This window comes from Dioscorea cayenensis, chromosome 19, assembly GCF_009730915.1.
Source record: "Dioscorea cayenensis subsp. rotundata cultivar TDr96_F1 chromosome 19, TDr96_F1_v2_PseudoChromosome.rev07_lg8_w22 25.fasta, whole genome shotgun sequence".
NCBI lineage: Eukaryota > Viridiplantae > Streptophyta > Magnoliopsida > Dioscoreales > Dioscoreaceae > Dioscorea > Dioscorea cayenensis.
The window spans coordinates 15,763,400-15,775,736 of record NC_052489.1 but is presented as its reverse complement, the minus strand read 5'-3'; positions in this window follow the sequence as shown (position 1 = coordinate 15,775,736).

Below are 12,337 nucleotides of genomic sequence, written 5' to 3'. Positions count from 1 at the left end.
CTTCTCCTAAAATTACATACATACCCCTCAACAAATGCCAAAATTCTTCAGGTCTTTTTTTTCTTATCAAAAAGGTTGTAGATTCTTCTTCTTTATGCCGCTCTTGCTGCTAAACCTAATGGCTAGATATGATTGCCATTTCTCTTGATCATCCAGCAGATTGCTCATCAGAATAGCCAAGTTTGTGGCATTTCCTCTCCTCTACTCAAATAGGTGCCATTTCTTTTCACTTAGATTTGGTGTAGGAATAATTTTTTGCAATCATGATTGATGCTTGGTTTTACTAAAGTTTGACACTTTAAATGATATTTTTTCTCTCAGATAAAGAAATATCTTTGGTTCCAAGGGAAAGATCACAGGTGTGCCACAATATTTTTTACTTATTTGCTTCAATCCTAAATATACTTGTTGTTGCTCCATAACTTGTTTGAAATGTTCAGCAAACAAATAATGAAAGCTAAAGGTACAAGACACTTAATGAGGATAATTTTGTTTTATTCCACATGTCTCTCAGTTATTGTATGTGTGCCCAAAACCATTCTGACATGAGATGAAATTACATTGAAAAGTTATTATTAGAACATTTTCAGATACCCTGTAAACCACATAATTTGCTATCCAATACTTCATTGGTTTCCTTTGTAAATTGGCAGAATTAGAAATCAAATTGTTTGTATGCCTACATTAACATGGACACTATAAGAGTTATGTCCCCATGAATCTTCTCTATGGATGCTTCATCACTCCAATTGAACAATTCAAGAGTTTTTGTATGTTTTAACTAGAAGAACTACTATCATGCACTTCGGTTTTTTGAATATATAAATTTTGTTTCTAATGGTTTGAGTTTTTTGTATGAATGATTGATTGGGTGGTTAAACTTTGAGATTTCTTTTATGTTTTTGGCTTGGTTAATTGATTTTTGCTTGGTTTATATTAGCTAGTAAGTACCGACTCCAAAATGTGCAATAAAAATTTGGTTAATGTGGATTTGTTTCTTCTCAGTTGTTTCATCGCTCTTTAATTCACATTCCAATGTTTGAAATTTTATCTATATTCAGATTTTAAAGTATTGTAGTATGTAGTTGTTAAATCTTTATCCATCTTGCTCAAAATTTCAAACTTACTATTTTAGTTCAATGCAAAATTTTTAATTTCTTGGGAAGAATTTTCTAAAGACCAAACTCAATGGTGGGGTTTAGGTGGGACTTGAAATTTCATGTTGTTATCCTGAGAGGGTCCAATGACTATTATTTTTCCATGTTGTATTGGACCTCCTCCTTGTCCAACTCATTCATAGAGCAACCTACAGATACAAACTCAACCTCAAAATTTGGGCTAATAGAAGTTGGTTGAGTTCTGATTTCTATTTTGTTAAATGTTTACATCTTAATCTTTAAATATTTGTGAGTCACATCTCAATTGACAAAGGATATGTTCATCTCCTTTTGTTACTTCGTACACGAATGTGTGGTAATACATTCTTAAATCAATGAATGGTATTATATATATATATATGTATGTATGTGTGTATAACATAATCCTAACAATCGAAAATTTTGAAACCTAGCAAATCCTCTTTTGTAAACAAGAAACTTTCATATGGAATAAATATTAACTGCGATATGTATATTTTTATCACTCATCTCTATTAATGTGTTCAAATAACAGAGACTTGTACAAATAAAAGACAACTTTGATGTTGTTGGAGAATAAAGAAGCCAAACATATGGGCATCATGCATTCATTAGTAAGTACTAATTCCAAACTGTGTAATAAAAAATAGATTTGGGTTGGTGGTAAGACATGAAATAAAAACAATGGGACATAGGATGTATTGACTTTGGGTTTATATTAGCTAGTAAGTTTATATTAGCTAGTAAAAGATGGAATAAAAACAATATTGTGTCTATTGAAATTCCAGCTAGGGATATATTAACTATGGGTTTGGTGGTAACCCAAGTGGGGCATAGGATGTATGTCAAAACTTTGAACTTAATAAAAACAAAATGTTAAAATTCTAGCTTTCGATAATGTTTTTAGTATTAAATTTTATACCATTATTGACTAATATCCTGAGTTTATCTCTTTGTATATTTATAGTTTTAGGGTGCAATAATCTTGGTGAAATTAAAATATTTAGTTGTCATTTTAAATACTGACATGGTTAACGAAATCCACATGTATTTCATAATGTGTAAGTGCTATGTTTACATTCTAAATATCACGATTGTCATATGTGCAAAAAAAAAAAAAGCAAAGTGACAATCAAAATAGAATGATTCAACATAAGATTGAGTGAAGATCATTTAGGCATCACCAGCAATATGAGTACTTGAATCGGGTGTTTTAAGAAAGTGACATCAAATACATTGATAAACTATGCATGGATTGTCATTGTTTTCATAGTTTAAACCAATTGCTCACTACCGTTGGTGGGATACAAGGCATGAGAAATGTCATGTTTGAGGAAATAGTTACAATGTTTTTAAACATAATTGCACACCATGTCAAAAATAAAATAACTAAATTTGACTTTGTGAGATCTGCAGAAACAATTAGTTGACATTTTCATGTTGTCTTAAAGCCAATTATTCTATGCCATGTGTTTTTCTAAAGAAACCTGAACCAGTCCTCGCAAATTCAAATGATCCAAGGTGGAAATGGGCTAAGGTAATACCTAAGTTTGTAGATTTTTCTTTATTTCTTTTGTTTCCTTTATGTACTTTACAGTCGAGTTGATGAGTTATGAAATACCAATTTTTGTACACAACATAGAATTGCCTTGGAGCAATAGACCAGACACATATTCGAGTACATGTGCCTAAAGTTGATCGACCAAGATATAGATCAAGAAAAGATGAAATCACTATCAATGTACTTGGAGTTTGTTGCCAAGACATGCAATTTATATATGTTTTGGCATGGCAGAAGGGTTCGCTACATTAAGGCTGAGTTTTTAAGGATACTGTTACAAGGCCAAATAGATTAAAGTTCCGAACGGTAAATAGAATGTGTCATCATTACTCTTGAATTTTTTATTGCTAATAAAATTATACCTAACAATAAATACATATGTGCCTGTAAATTGTCATGGATTTCTTGAACCTTTTCGATGTCAACATTACCACTTGAGTTCTTGGACTGATGAACATCGACGATCAACATTGAAGAGTTTTTCAACATGCAACATGCTAGTACTAGAAACACAATTAAGATGGCCTTTGACCTTCTAAAAATTCATTGGAAAATTCTAGCAAGTTCAAGTTTCTACAGCATAACCACCCAATGACGTATTATTCATATGTGTTGCTTGCTACATGATTTTATTAGAAGAGAGATGATGCGAGGATGAAATTGATGCTTTGCCCTTAGAGGACAACATGCAAGATGATATTGATAACATTACAGCCATTGAACCAACAGATGAATGGACTCAATTTAGACTTGATATGGCTACGGACATGTTTAACTTGTCACAATTAAGTTGGCTTTGTTATTAGATATCTATATAGTGGATACCTTTATTGTATTGCTCTTTTGTTTGAATTTTTTTTTGTATAATACCCTAATCGGTCCCTCTACTTTTCTCTCTTTTCCTTTTTGGTCCCTCTACTCAGAAATGCTCCCGACTAATCCTTCTACTTTTGAAAATGTACCCACTTAGTTAGAAATGCTCCCAACTAGTCCCTCTACTTTTAAAAATGGCCCAACTAGAGGGATTAAATAGGCACATTTTAAAAGTAGAGGGACTAGTTGGGAGCATTTCTAACTAAGTGGGGACATTTTTAAAAGTAAAAGGACTAGTCGGGAGCATTTCTGAGTAGAGGAACCGAAAGGGAAGAGAGAGAAAAGTACAGGCACTATTTTGATGATTATACTATTTTTTTCCATTAGTACATTTTAATATTAATATCGTGCATGTGTGTGTGCCAAATATACTTGAATTACTTTATAGCTCTGCCCTAGAATTTTATATATGACAGTGTTGTATTTTGTTATTATTGTTATTTCTTATCATTGTTTTTCCTTTATCATGAACATAAAGTCACAACAAATTGGTAGAGGGCAAAACAAATGTTACTGGACCTTTGATGAAGATAAAGCTCTAATTAATGCATTGGTCGAGCTTTCTACGGACCTATTGTGGCGGACTAAAAATGGGTTTCGGAGTGGATGTCTCCTTCAATTACAAAAGATGATAAAAGAAAGAATCCCACAAACCAAGCTAAAAGCCATACCAAATATTGAATTCTATGAGAAGCTTTGAGAACGAAAACTACTGTCATATCTGATATTCTACAAATGAGTGGTTTTGATTGGAATAATGAAACTAGCACTATCATGTGTGACAAAAGTGCATATGATGAATATGTGAAGGTAGAAATAACGATATTTGATAATTTTTCTTTTAATGAGACATGCTTGTTGTTAATATGTTTGATTTTTCTTTTATAATGCAATACAGGCTCACTAGGAAGTAGCTGGATTATATGGAAAATCTTTTCTATTTTTTAATGAACTTGCCCATGTCTTTACAAAAAAAATAAGGTGTTTGGCAGCAGTGTGTGTGATATTGGAGACAATGCAAGCCGATATGAAAATGAAGTTAACATTAATGGAGGATAGTGCCTATCTCAAATGCCCATTGATGATTTCTTCATGCACAAGCAAGAGTCATCACACGAGCCAATTGAATTCCCATCCCCTATTCCATCTAATATCAGCGCCTTAGAGACATCAAGACACAGAAAACGAAAAAGTCTTATTGTGGATCCAACAATGGAGCAAATTTCAGAAAATTTTCATAGTTTTGTTGATATGGTTGGTCCAGAGTTCAAAGCACTAGCAGATGCTACAACTTGCAAAGCTGAATCTACTGCTCATACTGTTGAGATTGCATCATGCAATGAAGCAACTCGTGAAGAAATTGAAGACAAAAAGAAATTACTAGGTGAAGTATTTTTCACGATTGATTGACTTAACGATGATGAAGCATTATTTATGTTATAGATCTTGGTAAAAGATGAAGATTAACTGAAAGTATTTTGGGATCTTCCAAATGACAAGAAGCTAGGCTTTGGTCGAATACTCATGGCATGAATGTCTTTTTACCCACCAAATGTGTAAACTTTCTTGATAAGGATGCTATGTATTACTTTTGTAAATATATAATTCATGTTAGTAATTAATGATTCACTTTTGTTTAGTGTTTTGCAGGATATGATGCCTGCCAAGGCTTAACCCACGCATTGAACGACAACTGCTTGACTTACTTTTGGGGACAAATATCGGTGTAGAACTTTATGAGAAACCTTTCTGTATCATGAAGCATATGCTTCTATACAATATGGTGTACTTTATTTTTTTTTTAAGAAATATTTTAGCTTGTGCACTTTATTATTCATGCTTGTTTAATATTCTCAAATAGCTATTGTCAAGCTATTAAGCACAATTTTATACTCACTGTTTTTGTTCTCCAATCTGCATGCCTTGAAGTCTCTTACATTTTTATGCTTGTTTGTTTTTTTAATCTGCATGCATGCTAGTTTCATTCGTTTATTATCAAATTGTTTATTTTCATTCACTTGTTATGTAATGTTTTTAGCATCCTCTGTAATCACATAGTGTGATGTTTTTTGTTTTTTAAGATTAACAAATAAATAATTTGTGAAGGACATTGTTTAAATAATTAATTTAGATATCTGATTTTGCAAATTAAAGTAAAATAAGTCAAAAAAATATATTAAAAATAATTTATTTAATTCAAGTACCATATCGTGATAATTGAATTGAACCTTGTTGTTGGTTAGTTTACTATTTAATTGTAATATTTAAAATATTTTATAAATAAACATAAATACATATTTATCATTTAAACATACTTAAAATATCTATTATTTTATAATAAGTCTATAACAGTGATTTTATACTATCTTATCTTTTCACTTTTCCCATTCTCAATAAATTCCCATCTCATTACTCTCCCATCCAAATAAAGTTTTCATTCCTATCTCGATTCAAATTCCCATTCTCCTCTAATTTCTAATCAGTGAACCAAGCAGACAATTAGTCCCAAGATCCAACCATCACATATGAATGAAATCGAATGTAGTCCAAGTTAAATTTTTTGGGGTTTCTACATGATTATTGTGTGGAATTAACAACTATAAATTTATATAAATTTATCCTCTTCTTTTCTCTGCCTCTCCTATTCATAGTGTTGCAAGAATATTTGTTGTAAATGAATTTCAAAATCTACCGTTGGCTAGCAATTGCTACATGATGTGTGTTAATCTAATCTATTTGATGTTTTCTCATTTACTATTTTATAGATTTGGTCAACTTAGGCTGTAATAATAGTATGTAGAAACTATAGTACAAAAGAGCAGGAGCGGAGCCATAAAATGTTTTTTAAGGGTGGCTAAAAAAATTTTAAAAAGGAGCTAAAATTTTTGTTAGAGGACAAGTAAAAAGTTAATGAGGTAAATATTGGATTTTTATAAATATTTTTCTAAAACTATACTTTTTTTAAATAGCATATATATAATAATTTTTAGGAAATCAAGTTGTCAAACAATAAATTTTACAAAAAAAAAATTGTTACTATATAACTAATTTATTAAATCTAAAAAGGTTAAACTATAAAATTCTATAATTTTTTTTTACTAATTTGTAAAAAAATCCAACTCATCAAACAATAGACTCTTACCAAAAAAAATTATATAAATTAATTTGTAAAATATTAGAAAGCTTAACAATAAAATTTCACAATGATTTTTTTTTCTAAAAAAATTAGTTTTTATATTATATGCATTAATTTGATATATATATTATTTAAAAAAAATAAAAAACAAGGGCGCCATGGCCCCTTTCGCCCACCCCTAGCTCCAACCATGTAAAAAAGTATGATGGTTATTGAGCAAAAGATATGATAAAAAAGATAAACACTTTTTACTTTGACACGACCAAATATGCGTGTAAACCGCAAGTGCACGGGTGTCGAAGTAAAAATACCCAGGTGAGAGGGTAGTTGAATCCATAGGGAATAGTGCTTAGAACCACCAAGATTGCTATTTAACTAGAATGAAAATATGTTGATAGTGATGTGAAAACAAACTCAATGCAAATGAAAATAAGAAAAGATAAAGGAGGCGCAAGTAAAATATAGCGGAGGCAATCAACAATAAATGGGGTACTCGGATATTGTTCCGCCTAGGACAATCGTTTCAAGTGCAAAAACCCTCTATTATGCTTCCTAACTAATGCATTAATGAGTCGTGGAGATCCTTTAATACATGGTACAAAATCTAAGGTCAACCATGCCTAACCCTATACATGTCCTGGAGGAGAAATTGAACAATCTCTCAACCTCTCACTCATATAGAATTGCAATGAGTTCTAGGGATTCCAAGTGATAAATCCTCTTCCTATATGTAGACCTAACACTTTGGTCCAGGCGGAAGGTCCCTAGCCACAATTAAGCCCTAGATGCTAAAATCACTTCAACGCTTCACTCCATTGCACTCGCAACTAAGCCCCAGCGGAAGGTCATCCCTTAGCCCATTCACTCTACTATGACTGCAAAGAACTCGAGGAAATGGAGGTAGAATAAACCACACCGGAGGGGAAAGGGGACGCTCCGCTACCTCTCGACTCACCCTCTCAACCTTCTCCAATCTATCTTTGTCTAACTCTCGTGGTGTGTCACTCACTCACAAGGGATAGCAACAAGAACTCTCAACCCTAGTGTCACTCTAAGGGAGTATTCACTCAATCAAGCATACAAGATTGGAACTCAATCAAAACATCAATTAATTGAAAGCATAATAAAAAGGTTCAATGAAACGAATACATCCTAGGTTTCATAAATATCCAAGTACCCACTAGGGGTTTAGCTCTCCATGGAGCAAAATACAATAGATAATGAAATCAAAAGCAAAGAGTTGCAATCCATGAATGAAAAACACCTTGTGTTCATGTCGAAGGTCTTGTGGATCGGCCGCATCTTCTTCAAAGGTCCCCTCATCAAACCTAGGGCACAACTCGCTGGATTGGTGTTGATGAAAGCTCCCCCAATAGCTCTCTTTTAAAGGAAACGCGGTGTCAAAGGCCGTCAAACCTCTCCAAAGCCTTGCCAATGCCTCTCCAAACCCTAGCCACGGGCGCCTCCAAAGATGGGGAAAGGTGGAAGAAAAGATAAGGGAAAAGATGGAGAAATCGAGACTGAATCGAGGCTTTTAAAGGGTTGGAATAGGGCATCCACAAGGCCATGTGGATGTTCCACACGCCCCTGTGGAATTTTCACACGCCCGTGTAGATTCTCTGAATCTGCGGCCTATGAACAGTAACTGCTACAGTAAATTTCCACAATAATTTGTTACAGTAACCTGCAGCAATACTCCGCCAAAAAACACTCCCGAATCCACTTTTCATCGAGGCACCATAAACGGGCACATGTTTATGCCGTAGATCACGTCGCTTTTTCAATAAACGGGTTCATTGGTGAATATCTTGCTATCAATGCACAAATCGGGATACGCAAATGTGACTGCCCTTGTGCCCTTCCAAATCATTTTAATTGTTTGAATACATGGAGGTTTGCACACATTCACGTATCTTTGAGCCCAACTTGTGTCTTCGCGTTTGTTCCTTCCAAGATTTCATCAAATAGTGCATTCACGATCTACTTTTGGCTTCTTTTCTTAAAACATAGTTTCACAACCCTACCTGCGTAAAAGAACACAAATACACATGTATTAGCGCTTAAACCTGATAAAAGTAATGCTCATTGTAAGGAAAGAACACTTCGCATTCTTAACACACAAGCACTTATCATACTTTTAAAAACAAATATTGTATATTTTTTTCTTCATAAAAATTTTTAAAAAAAAACTGTTGTGCCAAAACTAGTTAAACTTTTTTTTTAAAGAAAAAAAAAGTAAAAGAATAAACAATGATGGTATCAAACATGCCTTCAATTTTTTTCACAAAAATATATCTTTTAATAACGCAAAGCCAAGAAATTATTAAGATCAAGATATACAAGAAATATTCAATGCCGTGATTTAATCGTTGGTCTCATTAATTTAAAAGCTAATTCAAGCATCTAATTTTGTACGATTCTAAAACTTAAATTTTCTTTTAGAATTGATGAAATAAAATTTTTAATAGATTTTGAAATTTTTTCAATTTTATTTTGAATTTAGCTTTCAAGTAATATTAAAACTTTCGTAATTAATTATTGGGTAAATTATTTATTGGTCCTTGAATGTTTTCAAAATTGCCAGACAAACACTCTAACAAAACAGATTCTTCTGCAGTCCTTCCTTTTTCAAAGTATCATCTTTTAGTCCCTCCCGTCTCCCTCCGTTAGTCACAAACATGAGGATTTTTGAGAAATGCCAAAATTGCTCCTTTGTAATCTCAAGGCATGGCAAACCTTTCTTTTCAATGTGCAGAGAGGACCTTTTTTCACCATTTGTCTTCTTGGAGAAGCCACTGGGCACTAGAGTTCTCTTTTCCTTCTTGTTCTTCATATGAGAGGAGTTCTTCTTTATGTGGATAATTTCCTTATTTTTTGGAGCTTCTAACGAAGCATAACCGGTCCTCTCTTCATCATCATCCCTAATTTCCCTCATTCACGAAGAGCTTCCGGTTTGGTAGAGCTTCTGCCTAGTGGCCACAGTAGCATTTGGAAGAAACCTAACACCAAGGTGTAGGTTACTGTGGTGGAGATTACGTCTGACTTGCATGGGTTCCCAACCTAACCCTTCTTTTGATATTGCAGGCTCAAAATGGAAATGTTTTACAGTGTTGTAAACTACTAAGGGTAGGTCTATGTGATGGACTTTACTGTGTTGACCGTGTGGGAGGCTGTATTGAAGAACATTTGTACATACTTTGGTTTTTAACCACAGGAAAAGTACATCATTCCAGACGAACAGAAGACACTAAGTTCAGAATAGAAGATGAATTCTAGAGAATGTGCAGTATTCACCAAATATTCAGCAAGACTTTGGTTGATATATTCATAGAGGTGGGCACAAAACATCAAAGGGCATCTCTAGCACATCAAACTCGCTGTAAATATCATATCCGTTTGTAGCATTCCACTTGGTTACTTTCTCACACGCACAATGCTTGATGCACCACAGTTGTATGTTAATGTTCTGCACATGATGACCATTACTTTAGTCAATAACTGCGTCCTGGCATTAGTCTCCATTGATAGTGATTTGATTTGTTTCGGTTATTTATTTACCGTAAGTGTTTATTTATTGCATGGAAGTGTTTAGTTTTGACACGAAAGTGTTTAGTTTCTTTATGAAAGTATTTATTTATCCGCCCTAACCGTTTACTTATTACACTAAGTGTTTATTTATTATTAGTTTGGTGAGGGAGCCATTATTATCACAACATGCTTCATCCAACCGATTGTATGAAGACAAGGCTGCGGTAAATGAAGGATTAATAGTATCTACGTTCTGTCGAGATATAGAAAATGACATTCTCACCGTCAAGCATCATTTCCAAGATGCCAATGATTTGAAGAATACACTGTCTAACATTGCCATCAAACATAATTTCAACTTCAGGTTCATTAAAAACGACCGCAATAGGGTTACTGTTGCATGTGCCGGTGATGGATGTCAATGGCGTATTCATGCCTCAAAAGATGGTACCCTCCCCACGTTTAGAATAAAAACAACAGAAGAAGATCACACGTGAGGTGGGGGGTACCACCATAGGATCACACCCTAGAGCTTCATAGGAATGGGTTAGGGGGCAAGTGATGAAGAAATTAAGGGATCAACCTCTATAGCGAGCAGTGGATATACAACTAGATATATTGCGGGATCATGTTGTTCGTCTGCCATACAAACAGGCCTGGCTGGGTAAAGAGGTGGTAAGGGGAGTTATACATGGAAGCGATGTAGTAAGCTACGATATGTTGGTATGGTACGCAGGTAAGGTTGTTGAAACAAATCCAGGTAGCATTATTATCATTAACAGTGATGCCGATTGGTTTCGGTGTGGTTTTTCTATTTCTGCACTTCATTGGATGGCTTCAAGCGAGGTTGCAGACCCATGTTGTTTCTAGATGAGACGAATTTGCTAGGCAAATTTGGTGGTATCTTGTTGGGTGCAACCGACAAGGATGTCAATGAAGGACTATCCCATTTAGCATTTGCTATTGTTGATAATGAAACCAATGATAACTGAACACAGTTCATATTGAAGTAATTAGTATGTTGGTTACATGTTTAGTATCAGCCTTAAAGTATTTATTAATCATGTGTTCATGTTTATTATCAACACTTAACTGTTTAACATCAGTACTAAGTGCTTATTATCCATTCCAAAGTGTTTATTATCATGTTTAAATGTTTTTTATCATGTTTAAATGCTTATTACCTGGCTTAGGTTTTTATTATAATGCTTAAATTTTTATTATCATGCTTAACTGTTTATGCATACGTAGTTTATTATCATACTCATTAACGATGGTTCTTGTTTATTATCATACCCAGTATTATAAGTACAAACTGATGAACATAATGTACAACTGGTATGAAGCTCGCCATCATTGGGAAACACATCTTTGCCCCATGGTACATAAGAAGATAGAAGGTGTAATTGATGAAAGCATGTAACTAATCATGCAAGCCAATACAAATATCCATCGTTGTGTGGATGATTATCATAGGTCGCATCATATAGGGTCACGTACGGGAGCCCAATCTTTCTAGCACCAGACCATGACAAACCATGCAATGAATCTTACCTCATACGTATTCGATCACAAATCTTAAGAAGAGGCCCGGCTGGCTAAGAAGCCAGTGGTTTGAGTCGCAAGCTTTTGGGGACCGAGAATTATGTTGTAGTTGGTGTCACGAGGTTGGCCATAATTGAGCAACATGTAATGAAGTAATCACGGAATGAGTGTGACCACGGTTAGGCCTTTTTTGATGTACAAGAAACATAAGGGTTTAATGACTTGCAGACATTAAGGAATACTTATAAAATATAATAAACACTTCCATGGATGTTGAACAGTTTATTGCAAATAATGCATACTTAAGGCCAATAATGAACACTTTATAGAAAATAATGCATACTTAAGTAAATAAGTTTGCACGGAATAAACACTCAATATCATCTGATACAATTGTGAGATATGACCAAACCCTACTAGTCGTTTGTCCCAGGGAATGAAATTGAATTTTGGAGGAGGGGTTTTGTGTACTTCCACATGATCGACTTCTTCCTTGTGCTCTGCTTCGATAAAGGAGTCCATGGTTGATAGCATGACCGCCATAGCCTTATCCATGAC